The sequence below is a fragment of the Orcinus orca genome, chromosome 8 (genome assembly GCF_937001465.1).
Source record: "Orcinus orca chromosome 8, mOrcOrc1.1, whole genome shotgun sequence".
Classification (NCBI taxonomy): domain Eukaryota; kingdom Metazoa; phylum Chordata; class Mammalia; order Artiodactyla; family Delphinidae; genus Orcinus; species Orcinus orca.
In genome coordinates, this window is record NC_064566.1 from 47609732 (window position 1) to 47628837 (window position 19106).

At 51.4% G+C, this 19106-nt stretch overlaps 1 protein-coding gene across 1 annotated transcript in view; it reads right to left on the minus strand.

Annotated features, from left to right (window-relative positions):
- PPFIBP2 (PPFIA binding protein 2) overlaps nucleotides 1–19106 on the minus strand; it is a 385547-nt gene that overhangs the window by 134433 nt on the left and 232008 nt on the right. The window lies entirely within an intron of this gene.

Below are 19106 nucleotides of genomic sequence, written 5' to 3' on the forward strand. Positions count from 1 at the left end.
ACCTGCCAAAGCAAATGAGCCCATTGGTGTCTGGTGTATAGCCCAGCCTTGTCGGTCTGGTCAGCGTGAATCAGACCCCAGGCCACAAACAGCCTCCGATGAATGGATGATGAGGGTGTCTGACCCAGCAGGCTGGCCTCCCACGCCATCCTCCCCTCTATCCTCTCCCCTATCCACACCCACCTGCCCCCCGTGGCAGACAGAACCCTGCCCCACTGACAGGAGCCTCCGGCGGTGTGTCTCCTCAGCCCCAGAACACACCCTTCAAAGACAGCTACCCTCACGGTCTCTGTCACAGCAGAGAACAGGCACGCATGTGCACACAAATTTAGCCCCAGGGAGGAACAAATGACCATCAAGTCGTTCCACCACCTCGACCTGACGGTAGACAGATTCAGAGAAATGCTTCCAATGCAAACTCAGCTTGAATACTTCCCAAGCTTCATCTCAAAAAACACCTCCTAAAAAAACAGAACCAGCAAGGGGTTACTGTTGAAGCTGGGTGATGGATAAGGAGATTCATTAAACTATTCCTTCTACTTTTTTGCATGTTTGAATTTTTTTTAATAACAGAAGTTTTGTTTTGTTTTTTTTAATCCACCACTCAGGGATCTGGGCTTTTCCAGAGGGCAATACTAGATTCTACCTTCCCTTGCTGAGGACCGCCAGAACTGAGGTTTGAACCTAAGTTCCTGACGACTCAGACGGTGCTCTTTCTGCGGTGCCATTCAGACTCCCTGAAGGTCCTAACATCTGACCAAACTCCCATCCCACCACTGTCCAGACCCTCACCATCTCTCACCTGGATTTCCAAAGCTGCCTCTCCTAGACTTCCTACTTCTAGCTGACTCTTCTTCAATGCTTCTTTCCCAGAGAAGGCAGGGTATGTTTCATAAAGCTCATGACATTACTCCTCTGCTCTCAAAGCCTCTGTGGTTCCTCACTGTTTCGGAAACAAAGCTGTATTCTGTAGCTCAGCCATCCAAGTCCTCCAAAAAGATTCACTTCCCAGTGGTACTCACCGTGCTCTCGGTCAAGCCACTTGCTACTCTCTAAATACAGAAAACTTTTCCTGTTTTCTCTAATTTCTCTTTTTGGGATGCTTTTCTCCACCTGTATTTTCAAATCTCACCCATTCTAAGAACTTATCCAAATGCACCAACCCAAGGAAGCCTTTCCTGACACCGCTACCCCCAGGGCCCAAAGGTGGTGGATGCCTCCATTCTGCTCCTGCCACACTTGCACTCACGTTCATCATCTCCTTTCCAGCTCTGTTTATATGATTCCTCAATACGTCTGTCTCCCCTTCCAAATTAAGATGCTTGAGAGCAAGGAGGATGTGCTATTCACTTGTCCATCCTCAGAGAACAGCAACCAGTATCCACTTTCTTACTTTCTCCATACCTGAGGCCCCCTCTCTTTGTGGTCTTATACTCAGAGGTGAAGGCAGCTCTGCCATAAGGGGAACCTGACCGTGCTTGGGCCTGGCATGAGCTAACTGATGAATGCAATTATATTCCCAAAGCATCGATGGGAGAAGATGTAACTTCCCCTAATGGATGATAAAACCAGGCATTTCTCCTCATTCTATTATTTTAGAATGCTAAGCAACAAGAAAAATAAAAAACGGATCTGAATTGGCAAGTTTTCTCTATCATCTAGAGTGTTCAGGGGCCTCGTGCATAACTTTAGCCTGCAGCCAGCTACCTCCTACGAGCCTCCCAAGCTGCCTGGGGAGGAGCGCAGGCCCCTGGTAAGTACTAATTGAATTAATCAACATTTATTCTGTATTTTGAACCTTCATTTCAACAAGTGTTAAACAGTTTAATTTTGAATCAATGCAATAGCTTTCCTTCTGCACTAAAAAAAAAAAAAAAAAAAAAAAAGTTTAAATTATTAGGAGACCAAAGAATTTCCTTAAAGATGGGCTGTGTGCATGGGCAACAGTCTGGCTCCTGCCTCTATCAGAGGAGAAGGGGGCTCCCTCTGCAGGCCTGGCTGGAGGGTATTAGTGGAAGACTAGCAGCTCTGTCTTCACTGGAGGGCTGAGGGCCACATGGAAGCCAGGTGAAGACACCAGGCAGAACCCACTGCTGCCAGAGAGCCCAGACTACAGGGAATAGGGCTTTCTGGGCTGAGCCTTTGGACAAAGCCAATCAAACTTCCTCCGCTGGCTGGGCTGAGTCTACCTGCCTCTCCTGGTTCCCTTGGCAGGACCAGCAGTGAATGCCTCTCCGTGCCTCATCATGACACCGAGTCTTGTTCACTGAGGCTTTTGGAAACATCCTGTTAGGAGCTGAATTGTATCCCCCTCTCCCAAATTCAGATGTTGAAGTCCTAACCCCCAGTACCTCAGAATGTGAATGTATTTAGAAATAAGATCTTTAAAGACGTAATTAAGTTAAAAATGACACCATTAGGGTGAGCCCTAATCCGACACGACTGGTATCCTTATAAAGACACAGACAGGTACAGAGGGAAGACCTCGTGAAGACACAGGGAGGAGATGACCGTCCACAGCCAAAGAGAGGGGCCTCCGAAGAAACCAACCTTGCCGACTCCTTGATCTTGGACTTCTAGCCTCCAGAATCGTGAGACGATAAATTGCTCTTGCTTAATCCACCTAGTCTGTGGTATTTTTGTTATGGCAGCCGTAGCAAACTGACACATGCCCCCATCTGATCTCGGATACACGCTGGACAAACCTACGGGAAGAAGGCAGCCTCCTCTCCAGAGACGTGGGTCTCTGTTCTCATCCACTGGTGTTCCTCTTCCCTCTCAGTCTAAGGGAGATGGCTTTGCATCTCCAGACCTTATACAACATCCAGGTAAGGACAGTTCCTGACAGTCCTTTATCTATCTTCTTTGTAAGTCAGCTCCGAGTCAGGTCATGCCTGGGGACCATGACCATTTAGTGAGACCAGATGTTGGTATGTTGTAAGGAGGAAACCTGAAGACCCCGCAGCCTGACCAGCTGTCATGCTGCATTCAAGGAGCCATGAGCCCTGGGCCCAGCCCTCTTCTCTTCAAGGCAATTCAACAATCGGCATATGATGGGGGGAGGGAGGGGCAAAGCCGGTCCCCTAACCTCAGCTCACCAGTCACAAGACACTTGCCACTCAGATCACTTCCCTCCGCTAAGAGTACTTAGGCCAGAGAGTGGCCCAGGGACTTTCCTAAGAAAAGTGATCCAGGAATCCCCCATCTGCACACATACTCACAGACCACAGACAAGCCGGCTGGGGACTGCACTGCAAGAGGTCTCCCCTCCCTGGGGATCCATGAGGTCTGGCTCCCGGAAGTCTGTCAGTCTGACCCCAGGGGAGTGGGAGCAACTGCGACAGCTCCTAGAGGCCTCTCTCCCATCGTTCTCACCTCGTCTTTTCCACAAAGCAGGGCCATTATTTTCCCATGGGAGACACCTGAACAGTTCCTTAGTCTCAAAGTGAAAGGTGTAGAAGCCTGTGTGATGCAAAAGGACCACAGAAGGGGAAGGCAGTACCTACACCAGAGGCCCACAGCCCAACCGGGACCCCTGAGTCTTTGCAGCTCCTTCCTCACTCCCCTGAAGAAGGAGACGAGCAAGATACAACAGAGAGAGTCCAGGCTTGGGAGTCAAGACCGACTTGGGTTTAAATCCTGACTCTACTGCTTAGAGCTGCGTTAGTTTCTGACCTTGGGTAACACAGATTAACCTCTCAGGTTACTGTGTAATGAAGATATTACCACCTGCCTCACACAGGGCTGGTCAGAGGGTTAGGGGGGCAGAGTCAACCACCCAGCTCAGTGCCTGGCCCTTCTCAGAGACCGTGTCCCCACTGCACTATTCCAGAAGATGGACCTCTCATCAGGGCCTAAATGTTGGGATCAGGAAAAAAATATGCAACACTGGCTCCCTTTGAGAAATTGCCAGATCTCGAGGCCAGCCTGCAATTAGGGGAACCCTAGGGTACCGCGCAGCGCACTTGCTCTGTGCTTTCTGCGTCTCTCTAGCAGGGCCTTGCAGAATGGTAAGGGAATTGATGACATGCGCGCTCTTACAGCCCCTGGGTGCCTCGCTCAGTCATTCTGCCAGTCCCACTGGGCACCCAGCTTAGGGGCGGTGAGCAGGCAGAGTTTATGATGTTCTCGGGCCATCTGAAGGCAGGTACCTGGCAGAGAAGTCACAGCTGTGGAGATGGATTTGGGGGCCCCAAACATGGCGGCTAAAGCTGAAGCTGGGCTCCAGGGCTTGGGAGGATGAAGGGCCAAATTCTGACCACATCTGTGGAGCAGGAAGGCCCAGACCCCAGGCACTGGCGTCGGGAGAACCCTTAGTAACTCAGAGGTGGCCTTGAGAGAGGACGGCCGAGTGGTACTGGTGTCCCAGAGAGGCCCCCAATTGCGCCCAGTGGGCGTCTCACTCTCAGACACCTAGAACCAAACAGGCGAGCACCCCCAAGTCACTCAGGAATGGGCTCCGCACGGGCGTGTGACGGTGATGCCACAGACGCGTCTCTCGCGCACCCTGCAGGCTCCCTCTCACGACTGCCATCCCTCACTCGACTGTCACCAGCTTTATTTAAAATTCTCTTTCAGGAGTGCCCTGGTGGCCTAGTGGTTAGGATTCCGGGCTCTCACTGATGTGGCGCGGGTTCAATCCCTGGTCGGGGAACTGGGATCCTGCAAGCTGCATGGTGGGGTGAAAAAGATAAAAAATAAAATTTTCTGTCAAATGTAAGTAATCACGGCGTGTGAAGACTGGATTTGTGACCCTGGAGTAGCCCTTTACATTTTCAAAGGCGGGACATGGGGGTACAGCTCTGTCCCCCAAGCGCCCTGTAACACGAGATCCCAAGACACTGCAGCCCAGATACGCCCTCCTCAGCACCGGGGCTTCCTCCCTAGGCTGAGGGAGACCTTCCCATCAGGAAGCCTGAAAGACCCTAGGTCCACCCTGAGGACAAAAGCCAGGTGTGGCTGGCAGAGATGGTTCTGGGTTCCAAGCTCCAGGAGGCAGGCCGAGCTGGACAGAGGGAGTGGCCCTGTGCAGACCTGGTCAGCAATGAGGACGGCTGGCTCCACAGGACACAGGATAAGAAAGTACCCCGGCTTTGGCAGGCAGCCACCAGCAGTGCCCACCTGCTCAGACCCTGAACATGACACCGTGGAAACAATGCTCTCCCTTCACGCAGGCTCTCAGCACCCACTCCACGCCCCTGCACGGACAGGCTCCCAGCAAACACTTCCAGAAAGGTCAGCCCCTCCTCTCCACCCTGACAGCTCCACCTGGGTTATGGCCCAGGTTTCTCTCTCATCCTCACCCCCACCCTCCCAATCCCCCATCTTGCTTAACATCCCTCGACGGCTGACACCCTGGGGGCCCCAACAGGTGGGATGTAAGGAACTTGTTACTAATGATAAAGTAGCTAAAGTCAGGAATCTTTAGGGACTTCCCTGGTGGTGCAGTGGATAAGAATCTGCCTGCCAATGCAGGGGACACGGGTTCGAGCCCTGGTCCAGGAAGATCCCACATGCTGCGGAGCAACTAAGCCCGTGCACCACAGCTACTGAGTCCGCACACCTAGAGAGCATGCTCTGCAAAGAAGAGTAGCCCCCGCTTGCTGCAACTAGAGAAAGCCCGCGTGCAGCAACGAAGACCCAACGCAACCAAAAATAAATAAATAAAAAAATTTTTTAAAAGGAATTATTTTGTATAAATTAGAGAAGATTCTGTTATCTTGCCCCATTCTAATATACTTTGAGTGGGAGAGAAAATAGAGGAATTCGGCCAGGAAGTCAGCAATTGCCTATAGCACTCAGGAAACGTCAGTTTCTGTGACACCATGAACAACTGTGCAACTTCCTACTATTTTTTAGAGATTTACTTATAAATACGTGTGTGTGCACGCGTGTATATATCACATTGGGGCCGGGTGTGCATCATGGCAACCTGGCCACGTCCACCAAGTGCTTCTCACAGGCTAATGTCGTCTGACCGTTTTCCTGCCTCAACGTGAAGAGCTGATCTTCGTGGCAAACTTAAGACCGAATCATCTGGACTGTCAAGGTGGCGGCAAGATAGAGTGGAAGGAACATGGGTTTGGGGATCAGATAGATGGGGCATCGATTTTATTTCAACCACTCGCCAGCTAGGGAACCTTGGGAAAGTCACTTATCCTGAGTCAGTTTCCTCCTCCGCTAAAGCCCTGAAAGGCTCCTGCGAGATGTAAGTGAGCACCAACGAGTCTGTGCTCAGTGCCTGACGCATGGTGCGCACTTAATAAATGATAATTTCCAGTCCCTGGTTCCCTGTCTAGCCTCCCTTCCTCCTCCAGCTCTAGCCAAACCAAACCACTGGCTGTTTGCCACCCGTGCCCCTTAACTTACCGCCCCATGCCTTTCTTTGTACATTGCTGTTCCCTCTGCTAGAAATGCCCTCCTTCACCCCCATAGAACGGGGTGTCTCTGGTCCATCTTTCCTTCAAGACATATCTCAAATGCCCCCTCCTCGGCAAGCCAGGTGCCCCAACCTCTCCTTTCTCTGAATGTATACTATGTTTTCTCTGCAGTTATTACTGCCTATTTTGAATGAGGGGTACATTCCTTAAATTCCATCCAGGCAGGGGACATGTCTTACTCATCTTGTGTTCCCACCATAACAGTTCTTGGCACGGAGGATGCTAAAAAAAAAAAATTAAAAAAATAATGGCGACTGAAATAATAAATGAGGTCACAAGTCTATTGACTCCAGAATACTTAGGAATTATGCCCCGCCTCTGCTGCTAAAAGAATTTCCTAGATCCAGTGGGCCAATTCTCATTTAGGGGCTTCCCTGGCCTCCCTCCTACCAGCCTTGGCGGGCTCTCCTCCCTGCCACCCCAGCCAGGACTGTGTGCCCGTCAGGCATCCACGTTGCTTAACCGCAGCACTCTCCATCCTCCAGCACTCACCCCACCCAAAACCTCAGCTCACTTGAATAAGGCCCTGCTGCCCACAGCCCTTCCCTGTCCCCTCTCGGGTCTGGAAGCTTGTTCTGTGACCCAGGCTGCAGACAGTCGGTCAGAAGTCCCAGTGTCGTGCCCACCGCCCTCCTGGATCGCTCCCTCCTACACCCGCTATTACCTCTTGGATGTTGTGAGCTCATTGTCTCAGACCGCATGGCCCTGGTCCTGCAGGTACCAGGACTCTGTGTTCTCGAGATCTTCAAGGGAGGGCCCATGTGTCCATAAGAGCCTTCATGCCCCAGTCAGGCGGTCAGGCCAAGGTAGGCATCAGCAGAGAATACACACAGTACAATCGCTTTGGGGTCATGACCTCAAAGTTCCCGCCCACAAAGGCGCTTCCTCAGAGTCTCTCCTCTCTCCCAACGCCTGTACTGGGTGGGACTTTGGCCTAGGACCTGGGATAGAGAAGCTTCTGCACAGCTTCATGGCCGCCCTACCCTAGCGTTCCACTTTCATCCCCCCGACATTTGCTGCCAGTCACCTCTCTGCTGAGAAGCTACCAATCACCCCCCAAACCCTACAGTACTTTCAGTGAGACCTACACCCTTTTGGCAAAGTCTGCTTCCTCAGTTATTTCACAAACTCCTCTCTAGTCAGTACTGTCTGCACAATACCCTCTTCAGGTAGACTCCAATAACACGCTCTAAAACAGCCACCCGGCCCTAGAGGGAAGCTTGAGTTATGTGGAATTTCTTACATCATGCCAAACTGAAACCGGCCTCTTCTTTAATCCTCTGTACCGTTACCACCAAGGCCCCTCAGTCCTGCCCTCTGAGCCAAGGCACAACGCGGCAGCTCCCCGTGCCCACCTAAAGATCACAGTTCCAACCCTGTGTCTTCCTGTCTGCCCCAGGACCTCCCGGAGCTTACAGGACAGGGACTCCAGCTTTGATGCAGTAACGGGCCCTCCTCCACCTGCTCCCCAGGTGTGGTGCCCAGGGTGCCACCTCCAGGTGCGGCCAGGTTTGGCCACTGCAGGGAAGAGTGGGATGACCCCTCTCCCCAGCAAGGTCTAAAGTCAGGACTTCTATTAATGCAGCCAGGCTAAGGCAAGTTCTGTGCGCTTTTCCACGTGGCCGGGTAGAAAACTCATGAATTGATTTTTGGAGCCTAAGGGCAGGACTCTGACCTCACCCCAGCGTGTCCCATGGAGCTGGTTTGGGCTCTGAGCTCTCCGTTTGTTGTCCTTGTCCCGGCCATCTGGAATCAGCCTGTTCCCTCACCCTGCCGGGGACCGCTGCCTCTTGGACCGACTGCTCACCTCCACCACGGGGGTCACATCTGGAGGCCCAGACAATGCTACTTCCCCCCCTGAAATTTCAGAATAAGCCCTCTGGTTGGTGTAAATCACTTCTCTTGACAAACTATATTTGCCAGGCTTTCTGAGAAGAGGATGATAATAATACCACTTACTACTTACGACACCCAAGCACTGGAGCCAACACTTTATACGCATCATCATCTCATTTAATCTTTACAACAAGCAGGTGAGATGGGTCTAGTACTGTTCCCATGCGACAGGCGAGGAACTTCAAGCTCAGAGAAGGAGAGACTTGCTCAAAGGAGAAGCAGCAAGTCTGAGGAGAGCCAGGATTTAAATGAAAGAGTGAGCTGGCAGGGCCCTCGGAGATGAGGGCATCCCAGTCCCCACGGTAGCGGTCACCCACCGCCTGCCATGCTGGAGTCAGGGGGCGAGCGAGGAGTCAGTGCCCTGTTCTCCAGCAGGACAACACCCCTGCCAGAGGCTCTGTGCAGCTCCAGTGAGCCGCGCAGCAAAAACCTAGCTGGACACGCAGGGCAGGGCGGTGGTGCTTGCTGTTACCGGGACAGCAGCGCTGCATGGAAGAACCAGATGTCTTGGCTGCCTGCAGGAAGAGCTTATGTAATAAAACTTTCTCATGACAAGCAGTCGAGGGCAGGTGTCGGAGCCAAGAACTGTTCCTTTGCTTTGGTAAAATGTCGAATTAGAAGAATCCTCCTTTCTCACACAAATTCCAGTTCCAACTTCTCCCCTCGCCCTACTCTAATCCCCTCTCCCCCATCGCCTTCCCCTGCCCCCCCCCATTGCTTACTGAATTTAGAGTTCGATGCCGCACACCCCAGTACGCCCGAGGCAGTCCTGTCTCCCAGGGTCCCATCCAGCTCAGCATCCGTCTCCTCCCCTCACTCTCAGAAGTGGCCCAGTCAGGACAATAAATTCAAGTGAATACTCTGGAACCTTAAAAAAAATCACTTTCCTTCTCTGGTACCTGTTTGCCTCCCATAAATGGGAATAACACTACCTGCCTCATGAGACAAGCCCTTTGTAAACCCCACCAAAGCCAGAAGTTCCTCTCCGTCTTTCCTCTGGAGGCAGCTTTCTGGGGCCAGTCAACATACACCTTTGTTTCATCCATAAAGCAGTCCAGGGTCAAGCCAGCCGTACATGTGAAAACCTCTCTGATTCAGGGGAACAGAGCCTTGTGTTGTGGGAAGGAAACAGTCACCCCTAAAAAGAGGAGTTGTTATGTGTGCATGCAAGGAACAAAAGTAACCCGTATTTGGTCTTCCTAACCTGAACTGTGGCTCTGCCCTTCTCTGTTCCCTTCATCCCTACAGCAGATCCCTTGGCCTCTACACAACTCTCTCTCTCTCTCTCTCTCTCTCTCTCTCTCTCTCACACACACACACACACACACACACACACACACGCACAAACACACATATTGTCAACCCAAGAAGTTCCTTCTGGTGGGCTCTCTGGGCCTTTTGGCCAGAGGAAGGTTGGAAAAGTTTGCTAAGAAGACCTCTCGGGACACCCCAGTGCAGTCACGGGAGTGGCCCTCTCGGTCAGAGTGGTCCCTGCCCAGTCAAGAGGCCCAGCCACATCTGAGCGGCCCATTCCAACCACGCACACAAGTCACTGTGGGTTTTTCTCTTTACCTGGGACTCAGGGCAGGGGTCTGACTATGCCCACCAAACACGCCCAGCAACCAGCAGGCGTTGGCTGTCCCTGAGCAAGCAGGGCAACCCTGGGATTTGGGTCACCTCCTTCCCTATGCCTGCCCTCATTCCAGGAAGAAACAGATGTACCCAGAGTGCAGCTCCTGGGAACACCACAGCACCTGTAGGCAGGGGAGCAACCGTGATAGGATCAGTTCCCCACAGCCCCTCCCTGGAGGTTTGTTAGTAGGCCCACCACCCACTTACTTCTGCATAAGTCATTCCTGACACACGTACAACTCAAATATCCTGTCTGCAGCCTATGGCTGTCTGTGATATTTCACCACGGGTGAGCAGGCTCTTGCACACACTTTGGTCTCAGTAAAGCGCACATGTGTGCACGCACGCGCACACACACACACACACACACTCAAAACAAGATGAGGTAGAAACTTGCCAGACCCAGCTACGTAACTCAAAGAGAACCAAGAGGCTTGGGAACTCCCTGGCGGTCCAGTGGTCAGGACTCCACGCTTCCACTGCAGGGGGCATGGGTTTGATCCCTGGTTGGGGAACTAAGATCCCGCAAACCGCTGCGCAGTGAGGCAAAAAAAAAGAACCAAGAGGCTTAACAAGTTTGACTGAAAGTTGAATCCCAGCATTTCTTGTGTCTGTTTTTATTTGGCAATATCATATGCCAGGCAATAATCTAAAGGTTTCACAGGCATTAACCGAGCTCTGCCTTAGCAAAACGAGGTAATCCCTGTGCCACGGCAAAGGCAGGACTCATCCTGGGAGGCTGAGGAGCGTGGCCAGGCAGAGAGGTGTGGAAGCGAAAGGTAAGGAGGGGCGGAAGCGCAGCCACAGGGCCACTGAGGCTCTCGGCAGCAGACTCTAGACAAGGTCCTCCCTCCTTATCAGACAGCTGTGGCCCTCACTCAACCATCTAAATCCCTAACACTGGCCCTACACACAGGCCCAGGCTTGGAAAAAGTTCTCACGGCTGATTGCCTTCCCCGGATAGGCATACCCCACTGCCCCCACTCCAGCGCTACACTGGCAACTTCTCAGAGCTGGTTGGAGGCATCCCTAAAGTTTGTTGACGATAGGGAGTGGGGTGGTGGGAGTTTGGGTCCCTGGAATACATCTTCCCATGGAACTGAAAGATTGGTGTTTGCATTCCCAGAAGAACAATGTACTCACAGTAAGCGCTAACAAGTCTAAGAGTGTAGATACCATAAAAGCACTCCCTACTTCCCGCCAGCCCACATCCCCGTAGATCACAGGACAGAAAGAAGGTCTCATGAGCCTTCACACCCCCCAGTGGCTTTGGCTGCCGCACACGCTTCCTCCTGAGTCTTTGACCTACAAGACTCCAGCCTCAGCTGTACTGTAGAATGAATTCACCCCAAACCTGGTCTCTTTCTCGTTTTTCATTGCCTAATGGAGTCTCCATCTGCACCTTCCGGCAGCTCTCGTCTGGCCAAACCCACTGTGCTACAAAGGGCAGAATTCAAGGCCAGAAGGCCTGAGTTCTGCCACCAGCAGCTGGGTGACCCTGGGTAGCTTCCTTTGCGCCTCACCATCCTCATGGGTAAAACATAAGGGGCAAGCAAGAAACTCCCCAAGGCTCCCTCCTGATCTCAAAAGGAATCGATCACCCTCATCTCCCTTCCCCTTTCCAAGAAGCTCCTCGGTGCTCTCATGCTGCTGACAATTGCCTCATTCTTCTCCAGCAAACTAGCACGAAATGTCAGTGTCCAATTGGACTCTTTTCCCTCTCCCTCAAATCTGATCGGTCACCAAATCCTGCAGGATTTCTTGGCAAGCTCCTCACCTCCTCAACATCCCTATTGCCACTGCCTTGATTTAGGTCCTAACCTACCTCAGTGGGTTATTCCAACAGCTCGTTCTCAGAAGAAGTTCCTTCCTGTCCCTCCAACTTGCCCTTCTCAGCCTTGAATCCTCCTGAAAGCACAGGCTTCACCTTGTCTCTTCCACACTCAAAGACCTTCAAGGTCATCTGTATTACATTTTAATTCTTTAACTTCAACTTTCAAGACCTTCCAGGATCTCTCCCCAGCCTGAGACTCCAGCATCATTTCTCCCAGTTCCCCTCCCCACCCCACCCTATGACTCTAGCCCAGTGGACCACCCATCAGGCTTGTCCTAGTCTTTCAGGTTCTGCTCTTGCTCCTTCCCTCATCTCCAACACAAAACAACCTGCCCTTTCTACCCTTTTACTGAAGCCAACACTGCAGAACAGACTCAAGGGCTCAAGGCCCTTGCCTGCCACAAACGCTTCCTCAACATCTGCTGAGTGTAGGGCCGAACACAAGGGCCGATGCAGCTCCAGGGCAGCTCAGGGTTTGGAAGGGGTGTGGACAGAGACATGCAAGCGAAGTGTGTTAAGAACCATAGAAGACATCTGTACTGGATGCTATACTAGTCAATTTAGAGAGAAGAGTAAAAATAACTTGGGGGTGGGGGGAGGAGAGGTGTTTCAAGGCTTTGATCTGCATTTTGAAGGATTAGTAAGAGTTCATTCATCTGGCACAGCAGAGACAAAAGGGCTTCCCAGGAAGAGGAAATAGCGTATGCAAAGGCAGAGAGGCACAAAGGATAGAAATTGTTAAGCTACTCAGTTTGGGGAACAGTGGAGATGCAGCTGGTAAGTCAAATTATTGCCAGCTTCTGCGGAGGAGCCTTGAACGCCAAACAAGGATATTATACCTTATCCCTTTGAGAGGCGATCCTATCCCACCTTGCCTATACCTTCCATCCACAGCTGAGTTACAGAGGCCAAGATTATTACACAACAGGGAACATGATGATTAAAAGCTCTGTGCACACGGGAAGATCCCACATGCCGCGGAGCGGCTGGGCCCGTGAGCTGTGGCCGCTGAGCCTGTGCGTCCGGAGCCTGTGCTCCACAACGGGAGAGGCCACAACAGTGAGAGGCCCGCGTACCGCAAAAAAAAAAAAAAGTTTGGGCTTCCCTGGTGGCGCAGTGGTTGAGAATCTGCCTGCTAATGCAGGGGACAAGGGTTCGAGCCCTGGTCTGGGAGGATCCCACATGCCGCAGAGCAACTAGGCCCGTGAGCCACAACTACTGAGCCTGCGCGTCTGGAGCCTGTGCTCCGCAACAAGAGAGGCCACGATAGTGAGAGGCCCGCGCACCGCGATGAAGAGTGGCCCCCGCTTGCCACAACAAGAGATAGCCCTCGCACAGAAACAAAGACCCAACACAGCAAAAATAAATAAATTAATTAATAAAACTCTTACCCCCAACATCTTAAAAAAAAAAAAAAGCATTGTGTACAGCGGAAGCTGGGTTCTCAGTGTGCATAAATGTGTATGTGACAGAGATAGGAAGTGAAAGTAAGAATTACCAAGGAGCACCAAAGTAAGGATTATCTAGGAGCACTAAATAGAAATCATAAATTTCCCAAAGACAAAGCTGAGAGTTGGCAGCTCCCTGGGAACTCACAAGGCCTTAAGGAAATCTGGTCTGAAGGTAAACAGATGCTCTAAGACGGCATCTCCTGGAAGATTATTTACTGAGTGTGAGAGAGATAAGAATGGCCCTCATGAAAATCCCCATGACCTGGCTTTCAGAGTCTACAAAGGATACAGCCCACCTTTCTGAGACCAGCTGTGGATTCTGCAAAAACTGAGACACACATGTGTCAGCAAGTGTTGAAACCAAAGAATGATGCCATGAAAACATCAAGTGGAACTGCTCTGAGGAAGGAGGAAGCAGGAAAAAGTGACTCAGGAAAACACAAGGCTGCCAGGAGTTTCAGCCTAGTTGTGCCCACACCAAGTGATGACAGTGTCACATCTTCCCCCTGCCCCACCCCCGACTGTCACCTCTTGAATGACGGTGCACAGTCCGGGATCTTAATAAATGTTTAAACGCCTCAACAGTTCATAATAGCTCTCCCTTCTCATGTTTTGCAAAAGGGGATCCACCAGAAGCTTTTAAGCAAGAGTGTCATGAACAAATCTGTATATCAGGAAGGGAACGTTTTTGACGGCCAAGTAAAAAACGACTTCCAAATATTATCACAAATGTGATAGTTTAAAGGCCATGCCATTCCTTGTCCAAAGCTCAATTCTTGTTCCTCCCTCCCCACCTCTCGGCCTGGCCCCCTAGTCCATAGATTCTATCTCTCTAGTCTCTCCTACCTGTCCCCTCTCTGAGGTCCAACACAGGTCCTCCTCACTTCTATCTTAATTGATCTTCCACATCCTAACTGGCCTCTCCACCTCCAGGGTCTTTTCCCACTGGTCACTGCTTCCCACAGCCCGGCCAGAGTCCACCCCAGCAGTTCCCACCTGGCCTTCAACAGAATCACGGAGGAACTTAGTGAAAACAGGCCAGACCTACTTAATCTGAGTAATTTAAAAGCTTCCCAGGCAATTCTGAGGCACAGCCAGGTTTGCAAACTACTGTTCTCATCCTAATTATCGATAGTGAAGGGGCTGCAACCACTGGGGACTTGTGAGAAATGTAGAATGTCAGGTCCCACCTCTGACCTAGGAATAACAATTTGCATTTGAAAAAGATCCCCAGGTGACTCTTAAGCTTGTTAAAGGTTGAAAAGCACTGCTACAAAGTGTTGCTTCACCATTCATTTCACAAATATTTACTGGATTTTCTCTGGGCTGGAGGTTGGGAGGTTGGGAGGTTGAGAGGTCAAGGGCCAAGGTCCCCTTGGCGACTTTAAACGCACAGAACCATCAGCCAATCTCCTGCTTAAAACCCATTATTGGTTCTCCTGCTTTCAAAGCCCACACTTCTCCACCTGGCCTTCAAGGCCCGCTGGGAATAGGTTTCTTCCTTGTCACCAGCTTTATTGTTTATCGTTCGTCATAGGAGCCAAGCTGGGCCACTTGCCACCTCGCATGGCTACAAAGTGCTTGCCTGCCTACGTAGCTCTCGCAGCCCAGGTCACGCTCTGCTCACCTCTGCCTGGAGAAACCCACAAGAAATTCTTCGAGGTCCATCACACACGTCACCCCTTTCGTGAAATTATTCCAGATTTTCCGCACTCAGATGAAAGACAAATTCCCACAACTCTTTGCTCTTACCTCCTTCATAGCATTCATCTCATTCTACTTAGTCTTAAAGTCAGGGCAACCACCATAGCTACCCCAGTAAAGAGACTATGATGCTGGGGACTTCCCTGGTGGCGCAGTGGTTAAGAATCTGCCTGCCAATGCAGGGGACACGGGTTCGAACCCTGGTCCGGGAAGACCCCACATGCCACGGAGCAACTAAGACCGTGTGCCACAACTACGGAGCCCACATGCCATAACTACTGAAGCCTGAGAGCCTAGAGCCCATGCTCTGCAACAAGAGACGCCACCGCAGTGAGAAGCCCGCGTGCTGCAAAGAGGAGTAGACCCTGCTCACAGCAACTAGAGAAAGCCAGCATGCAGCAACGAAGACCCAATGCAGCCAAAAATTAATTAATTTTTTTAAAAAAAGGAGACTATGATGCTCAGTTTGTCTCCACAGTAGCAATAAGCTAATAACCGGCACATCACCGAATCTCGAAGTAATAACAATAATGTATTAAATAAAATTATGGATGAATGCAGTAAGTGAAAAGTTCACCAGTCTCCCTGCTCTCCCACTTCAAAGTCGTTTATATATGAATTTAAGCAGATTTCAAACAGGCTGCCTCTCAAGCCCCAAGGAGAAATAATCTCTAAATCAAATATTTTGTGTTTTTCATATGACACAAATAATCATCAAAGACAATATGCTGAAGATGAATTTTGTGTACAGCCAACTACCTTTGTTGGGCATTCAACTTCACAGAATGCAACACAAAATTTGTATTATAATCGATTAAGGAACTGGGAGAGGAAGGAGAGAGACAGGAAGTAAACCAAAATATGGAAAGGGAGACGGAGCTATACCAAATATCCAGCTGCTCTAAAAGTAAAAATATAATACGCTGGATCTGTTTTGTAAGCGGATTAAATACTGGCCAGAACGCCCGTTTTGATCTTAAGCAAACTTCGGAAGTTCTGGTCTTTAAATATATAATCTTATTTTCAACTGAGGAACAACTGCAGGTCTGGAGTCAGGATGTCATGAGGGAGAGAAGCCCACTTTCAAACAGAACTATCCCATCTTGCCGTCTACTGGGACGCAGCGGCTTGAGATTTGGAAAAGCATGTTGCATTTTTGCAATTACAGTATATAGCTGGTTTCAGCTAAGGCTTTGCAGCTGAACACACGCTCTGCGGAACACCCATTTGCTCGGGCAAATAGACCGTGAGCTTCCCTACCACCTTGGGCTCTCTCTCCAGACTGGGCCGCTGCTCCAGTTGACTTAGCAGAGCTCTGACATACTACATAGAACTGAGGTGACCTGCCACCTTGCGCATCTCCAGGGCCATCCGGGCACCTGTAGGGGCGCGGACTGTCCGTAGACCCCGGACAGGACTGGGTGGAGATTCGGAGCAAATCCGCAGGAGTTATACCCTCCTCCCAGTCTTCTGGCCAGAGAAGGGGAGGAGGGTCCCCGCCCTCGCGCCTGGGACACACTCCAGTGCTCTCAGTTCCTCAGGCAATGTCCCTACGCGGGCTCGCAGTCCCGACCGCGCAGAGGGCCTGGGGGCGTGGGGAGAACCCACTGACCTGGGTACGGGGATCCTCTCCGGGCAGCTCAGGTGTGCGGGCGTTTCCCGTGTCCCTCCCACCTCCGAACATGAGAGCCGAGAACCGAGCTCTAGGCCACCGACCCACCGACCAACTAACCGACCAACCAGCGGACCGACCGGCAGCGGCCGGGTCTGGAGCCCACGTGACGGGGGCGGGGACCCGCGGGAGGCTCGTCCCGCAGCGCCCGCTTCCCCACCGCCCCACCTTCCCCCGGGACCGCCCCTCTGCCACGCCCCCTCCCTCTTGGTTCCTTGGCTGCCCGCAGGGACCCATCCGCCGAGGGTTCTGGCTCCGCAGGGACCGGCCTCATCAACCCGGCGCCTTCGAACCTGCTTAGCCCCCGCCCATCCCGCCCCAGCTCCGGCGCCGCCCCCTAGGCCGAGCTTACCGTTCCCCCCCCCAAGCCCCGCCTCTCTCAGGAGGCCACGTCCCTCCCTGGAGCCCCGCTCCGCTCTTGGTCACCTCCCCCCTCCAGCACCCTTCCGGCCCCGGGGAGTCGCCCGGCGGTTCTCAGCTCCCTGTCCCCGGGCTTGTCCAGCCTTTCAGCACCGCTCCTTGGTCGTAGGGAATGAAAGAGAAAAGCAGAAAGGGAACTTGTGTCGAGAATTGCGAAGAGACAGAAGCCATAGAAAAAACGTTCTAGAGGCGCTCCCAGCGCAGCAACCTTTTGGGCGTGCGGACTATCTGGGCCCCTGGGATCGCGTTCAAATTGAGGTTGGCCTGACAGCAGCCTCATTTCTTGTCTATGAGCGCCCCCAGTTCGGAAGACTGAGTTACCCTAGGGTCTGGCCGCACTTGAACCCCGCAGCCTGGGATGGAGGTCCCTCTAGTGGTTGGCGCCAGTCACTGACACCCATTCTTGTGAACAGCTGGGGACAAGCAGCGCTGCCCTGTGCCCAGCGCTTAGACGAGGTTCCACAGGCGCAAGAAAAGCTTTGGCGATGTCTGACCACAGGAATGGATTGTAGAATCGGGGCAGCACGGGACCCTGGGGACCTAGTCCAGTGCCTGCCCCCAGTGTAGGGCCTGAATCCCCTTTGGTTGTACTGCTAGGTTGTTGCCCTACCTGGATCTCCAAGAATTGGTTGCTCAGTTCGGTTGATGAAAATCCCTGTGGGCCTCAGATGGCATCACACCAGGGACTCTGGCATAGTCCCCAGCTCAGGCAGGAGTCACTACTGCTCTAACCTCAATTTTTATCCACACGTCTACAGGCTGGAGTGTTGACAAACTCCTCAAGACACATATTTTTTCACACTATCCTGGTGGTCTGAAATTACCAGTGTGCCCAGAAGGCTTGTACATGTGAACAAAACTTAAGCCACCCTGGCAAATATGAGACTCTGGTCACTGCAGGAACCTGGCCAGATGCAGGCCAAGGGCAAAGCCAGCAGACGAAGGCTGGGGCCCACAAGAGTTGTATTACAACAGGACACTCTTTAGTTCTCTTTCACTTCCTTAAAATAGTAGCACAGAGGCTTTGTAGAGAAGGCTGCCACAGTTCACACGAGTTCATGGGTGTTTCCAAATCCCACATGTTATTGCCCTCGTGGACCCACAGTCCCCAGAAAATGCTAGTCTGTTCTTTAGAACTATACAATTACTTTTTAAAACTCACTTTTAAAAAATGGCGTAAGTCACAGACATTGAAAACAAACTTATGGTTACTGAAAGGGAAAGGGGGGTGAGGGATAAAGTAGGAGTTTGGGATTAGCAGATACACACAACTCTATATAAAACAGATAAACAACAAGGATCTACTGTATAGCACAGGGAACTATATTCAATATCTTATAATAACGTATAATAAAAAAATCTGAAAAAGTATATAGGCATATATAAATGCATCACTTTGCTGTACACCTGCAACTAACACAACATTGTAAATCAACTATACCTCAATTTTTTAAAAATGGTGCAAGTCACTGGCTTTCCAGCTTATTCATACTTCGGAACCACTTTAGGGAAGGGGGCTTGAAAGTTATAGTCCTGTCTGGTCCCACCTCCAGAGGCTCTGACTGAATGGTCTGGGGGTATGGCCTGGCATCAGGATTTTTAAAAGCTCCTCAGGTGATTTAAGAACCACTGGTCTAGGTCTTAGGAACTTCAATCCTCACTAAGATCCAAGAAGAGAGCCAGAGCTGAAAAGTTCATCTGAAAGAAGCCCAAGAAGTATTTGAGGGCCTGCATGTCCGGCCTTGGCTCCCAGGAAACAAAGTGGCCCGTTAACAGGGGCTTCCTGGAGAAAATGTCTTGACCTGAAGAAGTGATTCTAGCTGCAGGAATTTAAGGCGCCAGAGTGGGTTGGTTGTTAGTGGCAGGTGTGCCCTGCAGAACTGTCAAAGCAAAGCGTATCACAGATGAAAGGCAGATAGCAAGCACATTACAGGCAGCCTCTGTGCGCCTCCAGAGGAACTGTGTGTGCATGACTTACACATAATTCCACTCCAAGATAATTCCCCTGCTACCCTCCTCTGTGAGACAGCCCGCATTCCTTTTCCCTGTGAAATAGG